The sequence below is a fragment of the Ranitomeya variabilis genome, chromosome 3 (assembly GCF_051348905.1).
Source record: "Ranitomeya variabilis isolate aRanVar5 chromosome 3, aRanVar5.hap1, whole genome shotgun sequence".
Classification (NCBI taxonomy): domain Eukaryota; kingdom Metazoa; phylum Chordata; class Amphibia; order Anura; family Dendrobatidae; genus Ranitomeya; species Ranitomeya variabilis.
Window position 1 is genome coordinate 373,722,849 of NC_135234.1, and position 12,248 is coordinate 373,735,096.

Consider the following 12,248-nt stretch of genomic DNA (forward strand, 5'->3'; position numbering starts at 1 on the left):
CGCTTTCAACTAACCGGTAGGGCATCATCTCTAACGAGATTAGTCTAGCTATGTGGGCGTTAAAACCCTGTGTACGCGGATGCGAGGATAAGTACTTCCTTTTCCTAACCAGAGTCTCATGTAGTGTGAGCTGAACTGGAGACATGGAGAACGTGGAACTTGCGGGTGTGCCGGTGGACATGGCAGACTGAGAGACGGTTGGAGACGGTATTGTTTCCGCCGGTGCCCTAGATGCAATATTTCCTCCTACAAAACTGGTGATTCCCTGACCCTGACTGCTTTTGGCTGGCAAAGAAACCTGCACAGATACTGCCGGTGGTGCGGAAAATGGTGGCCTTACAGTGACGGAAGGGATGTTGCGTTGCTGACTAGCTTCATTGGCCGAGGGTGCTACAACCTTAAGGGACGTTTGGTAGTTAGTCCAGGCTTGAAAATGCATGGTGGTTAAGTGTCTATGCATGCAACTAGTATTGAGACTTTTCAGATTCTGACCTCTGCTTAAGCTAGTTGAACATTTTTGACAGATGACTTTGCGCTGATCAATTGGATGTTGTTTAAAAAAATGCCAGACTGCACTCTTCCTAGCATCGGATCCCTTTTCAGGGATTGCAGACTGAGCTTTAACCGGATGGCCACGCTGTCCTCCAACAGGTTTTGGCTTTGACACGCGTTTTGGGCCAGATACGGGCCCGGCAGATGGAACCTGTTGCGATGTTGATGCCTGCTGCGGCCCCTCCTCCACCTCCGCTTCTGAACTACTGCCGCCTGCACTCTGTTCCCCCAATGGCTGCCAATCGGGGTCAACAACTGGGTCATCTATTACCTCCTCTTCGAGCTCGTGTGCAACTTCGTCTGTGTCACTGTGTCGGTCGGTGGTATAGCGTTCGTGGCGGGGCAACATAGTCTCATCAGGGTCTGATTGCGGATCAGTACCCTGAGAGGGCAATGTTGTGGTCTGAGTCAAAGGAGCAGCATAGTACTCTGGCTGTGGCTGTGCATCAGTGCACTCCATGTCAGAATCTACTTGTAATGGGCATGGCCTGTTAAGTGTTTCACTTTCTAAGCCAGGGACGGTATGTGTAAAGAGCTCCATGGAGTAACCCGTTGTGTCGCCTGCTGCATCCTTCTCTCTTGTTGTTGTTTTTGCTGAAGAGGACAAGGAAGCGACTTGACCCTGACCGTGAACATCCACAAGCGACGCGTTGCTTTTACATTTACCAGTTTCAGAAGAGGAGGTAAAAGAGCTAGAGGCTGAGTCTGCAATGTAAGCCAAAACTTGCTGTTGCTGCTCCGGCTTTAAAAGCGGTTTTCCTACTCCCAGAAAAGAGAGCTTTCGAGGCCTTGTGTAGCCAGACGATGAAACTGGCTCCACAGCTCCAGACTTAGGTGGAATATTTTTATCCCCATGACCACCTGATGCTCCACTACCACTACCATCATTACCAGCTGACAATGAACGCCCACGGCCACGACCTCTTGCACCAGACTTCCTCATTGTTTTGCTGTTATTTGTTGCTGTCAAACAACTTACACGGTGAGCTATAACTTCAGTATGATTTCAATATCCCTTAATAGGTTGTTGAGACCACAAGGAAAATCAGGCACAATGTTACACACTCTGTTTTCTGTGGCACAAAATCACAGAGATGCCACACACGCAGGACTGTCACTCAAGCCCAAATGTCAATATTAATCTCCCACCTATTTTTTTTTTTTTTCTCAGGGAGACTTTAGAAACCAAATAAGATAAAATGTTTTTTTTCAGGGACAATTTAGAAACCAAATAATAATAATAATAATAATAATAATAATAATAAAAAAAACGCTTTCTATGGCCCAGTGCCCACTGAGTGAGAGATGGCACACACAGGAGTCAAGACTGGCACACAAGCAGAAAGGGCAATATTAATCTCCCACTGTTTTTTAATTTTTTTTTTTTTTAGGGAGACTTTAGAAACCAAATAATAATAATAAAAAAAAGGCTTTCTATGGCCCACTGAGTGAGAGATGGCACACACAGGAGTCAGGAGTGGCACACAAGCCCTGACTGAGGCCAATATTTTTCTCCCACTGATTGATGTAGTGATTTTTTTAAAGGTAGATTTTAGAACCCAAATCAAGCAAAAAAATAAATAGGCTTTCTATGGCCCACTGAGTGAGAGATGGCACACACAGGAGTCAGGAGTGGCACACAAGCCCTGACTGAGGCCAATATTTTTCTACCACTGATTGATGTAGTGTTTTTTTTTCAGGTAGATTTTAGAACCCAAATCATGGAAAAAAATAAATAGGCTTTCTATGGCCCACTCAGTGAGAGATGGCACACACAGGAGTCAGGAGTGGCACACAAGCCCTGACTGAGGCCAATATTTTTCTACCACTGATTGATGTAGTGTTTTTTTTAAGGTAGATTTTAGAAACCAAATCAAGGAAAAAAATAAATAGGCTTTCTATGGCCCACAATTTGAGAGAGAGAGGTGGCACACCCAGGAGTCAAGACTGGCACACAAGCTGAAAGGGCAATATTAATCTCCCACTGTTTTTTTTTTTTTTTTTTTTTTCAGGGAGACTTTAGAAACCAAATAATAATAATAAAAAAAAGGCTTTCTATGGCCCACTGAGTGAGAGATGGCACACACAGGAGTCAGGAGTGGCACACAAGCCCTGACTGAGGCCAATATTTTTCTACCACTGATTGATGTAGTGTTTTTTTTTCAGGTAGATTTTAGAACCCAAATCATGGAAAAAAATAAATAGGCTTTCTATGGCCCACTGAGTGAGAGATGGCACACACAGGAGTCAGGAGTGGCACACAAGCCCTGACTGAGGCCAATATTTTTCTACCACTGATTGATGTAGTGTTTTTTTTTCAGGTAGATTTTAGAACCCAAATCATGGAAAAAAATAAATAGGCTTTCTATGGCCCACTCAGTGAGAGATGGCACACACAGGAGTCAGGAGTGGCACACAAGCCCTGACTGAGGCCAATATTTTTCTACCACTGATTGATGTAGTGATTTTTTTAAAGGTAGATTTTAGAACCCAAATCAAGCAAAAAAATAAATAGGCTTTCTATGGCCCACTGAGTGAGAGATGGCACACACAGGAGTCAGGAGTGGCACACAAGCCCTGACTGAGGCCAATATTTTTCTCCCACTGATTGATGTAGTGATTTTTTTAAAGGTAGATTTTAGAACCCAAATCAAGCAAAAAAATAAATAGGCTTTCTATGGCCCACTGAGTGAGAGATGGCACACACAGGAGTCAGGAGTGGCACACAAGCCCTGACTGAGGCCAATATTTTTCTACCACTGATTGATGTAGTGTTTTTTTTAAGGTAGATTTTAGAACCCAAATCAAGGAAAAAAATAAATAGGCTTTCTATGGCCCACAATTTGAGAGAGAGAGGTGGCACACCCAGGAGTCAAGACTGGCACACAAGCTGAAAGGGCAATATTAATCTCCCACTGTTTTTTTATTTATTTATTTTTTTTTCAGGGAGACTTTAGAAACCAAAAAAAAAAAAAAAAAAAAAAGGCTTTCTATTGCCCACTGAGTGAGAGATGGCACACACAGGAGTCAGGAGTGGCACACAAGCCCTGACTGAGGCCAATATTTTTCTACCACTGATTGATGTAGTGTTTTTTTTTCAGGTAGATTTTAGAACCCAAATCATGGAAAAAAATAAATAGGCTTTCTATGGCCCACTCAGTGAGAGATGGCACACACAGGAGTCAGGAGTGGCACACAAGCCCTGACTGAGGCCAATATTTTTCTACCACTGATTGATGTAGTGTTTTTTTTTCAGGTAGATTTTAGAACCCAAATCATGGAAAAAAATAAATAGGCTTTCTATGGCCCACTCAGTGAGAGATGGCACACACACGGATGGCACTCTAGCAGAAATGCCAATCTTAATCTCCAACAAAAAAAAAAAAAAAAAAACAGGGACTGTCCTACAATTACTATGTCCCTGCAGTAATCTCAGCCAGGTATGGCAGGCAGCAATAAGGAGTGGACTGATGCACAAATTAAATAAAAAGTGTGGACAAACAAAAAAGATAGCTGTGCAGAAAGGAAGGAACAAGAGGATATGTGCTTTGAAAAAAGCAGTTGGTTTCCACAGTGGCGTACACACAGCAATACAGCTATCAGGGAGCCTTCTAGGGCAGCCCAATGAGCTACAGCGCTGAGAGAAAAAAAAAAAAAATGTAGCTTCCACTGTCCCTGCACACCGAAGGTGGTGTTGGACAGTGGAAATCGCTACAGCACAAGCGGTTTGGTGGTTTATGGACCCTGCCTAACGCTCTCCCTGCTTCTGACGAAGCGGCAGCAACCTCTCCCTAAGCTCAGATCAGCAGCAGTGAGATGGCGGTCGGCGGGAACGCCCCTTTATAGCCCCTGTGACGCCGCAGACAGCAAGCCAATCACTGCAATGCCCTTCTCTAAGATGGTGGGGACCAGGCACTATGTCATCACGCTGCCCACACTCTGCGTTCAACTTTATTGGCTGAGAAATGGCGCTTTTCGCGTCATTGAAATGCGACTTTGGCGCGAAAGTCGCGTACCGCATGGCCGATGCAACGCTCGGATCGGCTCGGTTTCATGAGACGCCGACTTTGCCAAAAGTCGGCGACTTTTGAAAATGAACGACCCGTTTCGCTCAACCCTACTTATAATCATTACAGGATACTCTAGCCTCAAAAGAGGAGACCGCTGGAACAATGACTGCAGAAAGCAGACTAGAGCAGGTGTTCTCCATAATTAGATCACTGCAGAAAGATGTGGAAGGTCTGCAAAAGAAGTTTGGAAGCTTTGACCACAATCAACAAGTGTTTGGACAAAGGAAAACAAACTTGCTGGCATAGAGTCCCAGTATGGATGGGCTTTTCAGGACATAAGCACGCAAATGGCTGCACAAGCGACTTTACCATCTGGCCAACCGCCACCAGCTAGCCCACCTAAGTTGCCCCCATTCAGATTTAATGGTGATCGCGACAAATTTCGTGGCTTTGTGAATCAATGTATGCTATATTTTGATGTGCATGCTGACCGTTTTCCTAATGATAGATCCAAAGTATTGTGTGTAATAATGCTGCTGACCACACGAGTGCTCGCCTGGGCGAATCCGATGATTGAGTCTCGTGACCCGCCGTTAAATAATTTGGACGATTTTTTGGCCGCTATGGCATTAATGTTTGATGACCTTAATCGCCGTGCAACCGCTGAATCTGCTTTATTGTCTTTACGCCAGGCTAAACGTTCTGTTATTGAGTATGCTACTGAATTCAGGAGATTAGTGGTAGATACTAATTGGGACAGTTATGCACAATTACCTATTTTTAAAAGGGGTCTGTCTAGCATTGTAAAGGATGAATTAGCTCGCTCTGAATCACCACAAGAGCTAGAAACATTTATACAGCATTGTGTGCGCATTGACATTCGCCTTACTGAGCGTAGGCAGGAGAAGTTTGCTGCATATAACCTTATTTCTAACTTTTCCCTTCCTTCAAAGAGCTTGCAGGTAAAACATCTTGAGAGGTAGAGGAGGTGCCCATGCAAATTGATTCTGTTCAGAGGCGAGTGAGTAATGAGCGCCGGGAGCATCGCCTTCGAGAAAGTCTATGTTTCTACTGCGGCCAGTCTGACCACTTTCTAATCAACTGTCCCAAGTGTCCCAAGCGGCCTAAAAAGGTGCTAGCAGCAGTAGGGGAGTATGACAACTATGATGATGAATCTGACATCTCTGAATGTAGCCTGCCTTTAAACGCTGTATTCCATTCACTTTCTATGACTTCACCAGCCAAGGAGCTAAATGGAAAGAACTCTCACTGTTCTCTCCCAATTAAGATCCTGTGTACAGGACAGTGGATTTCCAGTGCAGCTATGATTGACTCTGGTGCAGGTGGCAATTTTATGGATATCGCATTTGCCAAGGAACATGGTATTGAAATTCAGCAAAGAACCTCTCCAATTACCATGGAAACAGTGGATGGGTCACCTTTAATCTCCGGGCCTGTGGATCAGGAGACCGCACCCCTTGAGATTTTGTTGGAGCCTAATCATGAAGAGCAACTCTCTTTCTTGTTAATTTCTTCTCCTCATTTTCCTGTGATTTTAGGCATCCCTTGGCTGCGTTCTCAGAATCCAATTATCAACTGGGAGACCAAGGAGATTATCTTTCCAACAAGGAGCAACTCAGCATTAACTGAAGATGTCCCCGAGTCCACAGCTACGGAACCACCGGTACAGGTATTTACTTTACCTTCAGCATATAAAGAGTTCTCTGACATCTGTGACAAGAAGAATGCAGATCAGCTTCCTCCACACAGGCATTATGACTGTCCCATTGAGTTGCTTCCTGGGGCAGCTATTCCTTTTGGTAACGTATATCCTTTGGCGGCACCTGAGCTTCAAGCCTTAAAGGAGTATATTGATGAAAATCTGGCCAAAGGCTTCATACGTCCTTCTTCTTCACCAGCAGGGGCACCTATATTTTTTGTAAAGTAGAAGGATGGGTCCCTGAGACCCTGTGTGGGCTATCGAGAGCTCAATAAGGTAACCGTACTGTCATGTCGGATGCTGTTCACACTAGGGCGTCCGACAGACAACGGTAATTCCTCATTCGTCCACTATATGCTCAGTGGCACTGGCTAGATTGATCCAGATTGTCCGGGGTTAATCTGGCTGGTACTCGGGTTGGAGGGTTAGTCATGCCCATTGCCTTTAAATAGTTTTGCTGGGCTTTGGGCGTCGCCAATTATAGCTTGTGTCTTGTGCCTGGTGATCTCGGTCTGGAGTGGTGGTCTAGGAGAGGAAATATCGTATCTGGTGGTGTATTATCCTTCGTTATATTTCTCCATCCTATATTTGTATTGTTTTGCCCTGTGCACATTATAGTGTTTTCCTGTGTGTCTGCGGCGTGGTGCGTTTTTTAGTTTTCCCTGTCTGTGCTTTCTGTAGGGGTTGGTGAGAGTTCTTATCACTGGGTGGCGGGTGGAGGTTTCAGCTTAGTACTGAAACAGGACTCAGGGTCAGGCCTGGCGGCCCAGACATGCACACCTTCAGTGTAAACTCTGGGAGAGGGACAGACAGGGTTTCCCTAGTTTGAGGGATATTGCAGGGTCCCGGGTAATCAGCTGTAGTCTACCCAGTACCCCCGTGACATTATAGTCGGCCATATTTTTTGTATTCCATGGATCCCATGACTTCCATAACCCGCCAGTTGGAGGTGCTGTCCCTGCAGGTCACTGAGCTGAAGGGGACAGTTCAGCAACAGGGTCTAGTATTATCTAATTTGCAAGTTGAATCTGCAGGCAGAGTTGCTGAGCCAAAGTTTCCTTTACCTGAAAGGTTTGCAGGGGAACGCAGTAAATTTGTTACTTTTCGTGAATCTTGTAAACTATATTTTCGTATGCGCCCGATCTCCTCAGGTAATGAGGCTCAACGTGTGGGCCTGGTGTTGTCATTACTGAACGGGGATCCTCAAGGATGGGCATTTTCTTTACCATCTGATTCTGCTGCATGTAACTCAGTGGAGAGTTTTTTTCTGCTCTTGGACTCAATTATGAGGATCCTGACAGAATGGGTCTAGCAGAATCTAAAATTCACGTTATCCACCAGGGAGAGTGTATGGTGGAGGATTACTGTTCTGAATTTCGCCGCTGGGCGGTAGATACACAGTGAAATGATCCCACGACTCCGCACGACTTACGACCCAAAGATGGATGACTCCGCACGACCCAAAGATGGCTGCCTCCATACGACCCAAAGATGGCTGCCTCCGCACGACTTACGACCCAAAGATGGCTGCCTCCGCATGACTTACGACCCAAAGATCGCTACCTCCACACGAATTACGACCCAAAGATGGCTGCCTCCGCACGACTTACGACCCAAAGATGGCTGCCTCCGCACGACTTACAACCCAAAGATGGCTGCCTTCGCATGACCCAAAGATGGCTGCCTCTGCACGACTTACGACCCAAAGATGGCTACCTCCGCATGACTTACGACCCAAAGATGGCTGCCTCCGCACGACTTACGACCCAAAGATGGCTGCCTCCGCATGACTTACGACCCAAAGATCGCTACCTCCACACGAATTACGACCCAAAGATGGCTGCCTCCGCACGACTTACGACCCAAAGATGGCTGCCTCCGCACGACTTACAACCCAAAGTTGGCTGCCTCCGCACGACTTACGACCCAAAGATGGCTGCCTCTGCACGACCCAAAGATTACTGCCTCCACACGACTTACGATCCAAAGATGGCTGCCTCCGCACGACCCAAAGATGGCTGCCTCTGCATGACCCAAAGATGGCTGCCTCCACACGACTTACGACCCAAAGATGGCTGCCTCCACACGACTTACGACCCAAAGATGGCTGCCTCCACACGACTTACGACCCAAAGATGGCTGCCTCTGCACGACTTAGGACCCAAAGATGGCTGCCTTCGCATGACCCAAAGATGGCTGCCTCTGCACGACTTACGACCCAAAGATGGCTACCTCCGCATGACTTACGACCCAAAGATGACAAGCTCCGCATGACCCAAAGATGGCTGCCTCCGCACGACCCAAAGATGGCTGCCTCCGCACGACCCAAAGATGGCTGCCTCCGCACGACCCAAAGATGGCTGCCTCTGCACGACCCAAAGATGGCTGCCTCCACACGACTTACCACTAGTGTTGAGCATTGAGATACTGCAAATATCGGGTATCGGCTGATATTCGCTGTATCGGAATTCCGATACCGAGTTCCAATATTTTTGTGATATCGGAAATCGGAATCGGAATCTCCTATAAGTTCCCAGGCATGTGCGGTGCGTATGGTTCCCAGGGTCTGGAGGAGAGGAGACTCTCCTTCAGGCCCTGGAATCCATATTCATGTAAAAAATAAAGAATAAAAATTAAAAATATGGATATACTCACCCCTCCGACGGACCTGGACCTCAGCCGTGCAACCGGCAGCCTCCGTTCCTAAGAATGCAGTGAGTGTAGGACCTGTGATGACGTTGCGGCTTGTGATTGGTCGCATGAGCGGTCACGCGACCAGTCACAAGCCGTGACGTCATCGAAGGTCCTTCACTCTGCATTCTTAGGAACGGAGGCAGACGCTTGCAGCGGTGACAGCCAGGGGCCATCCGAGGGTGAGAATATCCATATTTTTTATTTTTATTCTTTATTATTTACATGAATATGGATCCCAGGGCGTGAAGGAGAGTTTCCTCTCCTTCAGATGCTGTGAACCATCCAGGATCACTTCCGATATTTCTGTCCCTTTGACTTGTATTGGTATCGGGTATCGGTATCGGCGATATCCGATATTTTTTGAATATCGGCCGATCCAATCCGATACCGATACTTTCAAATATCGGAAGGTATCGCTCAACACTACTTACGACCCAAAGATGGCTGCCTCCACATGACCCACAGATAGCTGCCTCCGCATGACCTAAAGATGGCTGCCTCCGCACAACCCAAAGATGGCTGCCTCCGCACGACTTACGACCCAAAGATGTCTTCCTCTGCATGACTCAAAAATGGCTGCCTCCGCATGACTTACGACCCAAAGATGGCTGCCACCGCACGATTTACGACCCAAAGATGGCTGCCTCCGCACGACTTATGACCCAAAGATGGCTGCCTCCGCACGACTTACGACCCAAAGATGGCTGCCTCCGCATGACTTGCGACCCAAAGATGGCTGCCTCCACATGACTTACGACCCAAAGATGACTGCCTCTGCACGACTTACGACCCAAAGATGGCTGCCTCCGCATGACTTATGACCCAAAGATGGGCTCCTCCGCACGACTTATGACCCAAAGATGGCTGCCTCCGCACGACTTACGACCCAAAGATGGCTGCCTCCGCATGAATTACGATCCAAAGATGGCTGCCTCCGCTTGACTTATGACCCAAAGATGGCTGCCTCCACATGACTTACGACCCAAAGATGGCTGCCTTCGCACGACCCAAAGATGACTGCCTCAGCACAACCCAAAGATGGCTGCCTCCGCACGACCCAAAGATGGATGTCTCCGCATGACCCAAAGATGGCTGCCTCCGCACAAACCAAAGATGGCTGTCTCCACACGACTTATGACCCAAAGATGGCTGCCTCCGCACGACTTACGACCCAAAGATGGTTGCCTCCGCACGACTTACAACCCACAGATGACTGCCTCAGCACGACCTAAAGATGGCTGCCTCCGCACGACCCAAAGATGGCTGCCTCCGCATGACCCAAAGATGGCTGCCTCCGCATGACTTAGGACCCAAAGATGGCTGCCTCCGCACGACTTACAAACCAAAAATGGCTGCCTGCGCATGACTTATGACCCAAAGATGGCTGCCTCCGCATGATTTACGACCCAAAGATGGCTGCCTCCACATGACTTACGACCCAAAGATGGCTGCCTCCGCACGACTTATGACCCACAGATGGCTGCCTCCGCACGACCTAAAGATGGCTGCCTCCGCACGACCCAAAGATGGCTACCTCCGCATGACTTACGACCCAAAGATGGCTGCGTCCGCACGACTTACGACCCAAAGATGGCTGCCTGTGCACGACTTACGACTCAAAGATGGCTGCCTCCACACGACTTACGAAAATAAGATGGCTGCCTCCGCACAACTTACGAACCAAAGATGGCTGCCTCCGCACGACTTACGACCCAAAGATGGCTGCCTCCGCACGACTTACGACCCAAAAATGGCTGCCTCTGCATGACTTATGACCCAAAGATGGCTGCCTCCGCACGACCCAAAGATGGCTGCCTCCGCATGACCCAAAGATGGCTGCCTCCGCACGACCCAAAGATGGATGCCTCCACACGACTTACGACCCAAAGATGGCTGCCTCCTCATGACTTACAACCCAAAGATGGATGCCTCCGCACACCCACAGATGGCTGCCTCTGCACGACTTACGACCCAAAGATGGCTGCCTCCACGCGACTTACGACTCAAAGATGGCTGCCTCCACACGACTTATGACCCACAGATGGCTGCCTCCGCACGACCTAAAGATGGCTGCCTCCGCACGACCCAAAGATGGCTACCTCCGCATGACTTACGACCCAAAGATGGCTGCCTCCGCATGACTTACGACCCAAAGATGGCTGCCTCCGCACGACTTACGACCCAAAGATGGCTGCCTCCGCATGACTTACGACCCAAAGATGGCTGCCTCCACACGACTTACGACCCAAAGATGGCTGCCTCTGCACGACTTGCGACCCAAAGATGGCTGCCTCCGCACGACTTACGACCCACAGATGGCTCCCTCAGCTCGACCTAAAGATGGCTGCCTCCGCATGACCAAAGATGGCTGCCTCCGCACGACCCAAAGATGGCTGCCTCCGCACGACTTACGACCCAAAGATGGCTGTCTCCGCAAGACTTACGACCCAAAGATGGCTGCCTCCGCATGACTTACGACCCAAAGATGGCTGCCTCCGCACGACTTATGACCCAAAGATGGCTGCCTCTGCACGACTTACGACGCAAAGATGGCTGCCTCCGCACGACTTACGACCCAAAGATGGCTGCCTCCGCATGACCCAAAGATGGCTGCCTCCGCACGACTTACGACCCAAAGATGGCTGCCTCTGTACGACTTACGACCCAAAGATGGCTGCCTCCGCACGATTTACGACACAAAGATGGCTGCCTCCCCACGACTTACGACCCAACGATGGCTGCCTCCACACGATTTACAACCCAAAGATGGCTGCCTCCGCACGACTTACGACCCAACGATGGCTGCCTCCGCACGACCCAAATATGGCTGCCTCCGCACGACTTACGACCCAAAGATGGCTGACTCCGCACGACTTACGTCCCAAAGATGGCTGCCTTCGCACGACCCAAAGATGGCTGCCCCCGCATGACTTACGACCCAAAGATGGCTGCCTCTGTATGACTTACGACTCAAAGATGGCTGCCTCCGCATGACTTACGACCCAAAGATGGCTGCCTCCGCACAACTTATGACCCAACGATGGCTGTCTCCACACGACTTACGACCCAAAGATGGCTGCCTTCGCATGACTTACGACCCAAAGATGGCTGCCTCAGCACGACTTACGACCCAAAGATGGCTGCCTCCGCACGACTTACGACCCAACGATGGCTGCCTCCGCATGACTTACGACCCAAAGATGTCTGCCTCCGCACGACTTACGACTCAAAGATGGCTGCCCCCGCACAACTTACGACCCAAAGATGGCTGA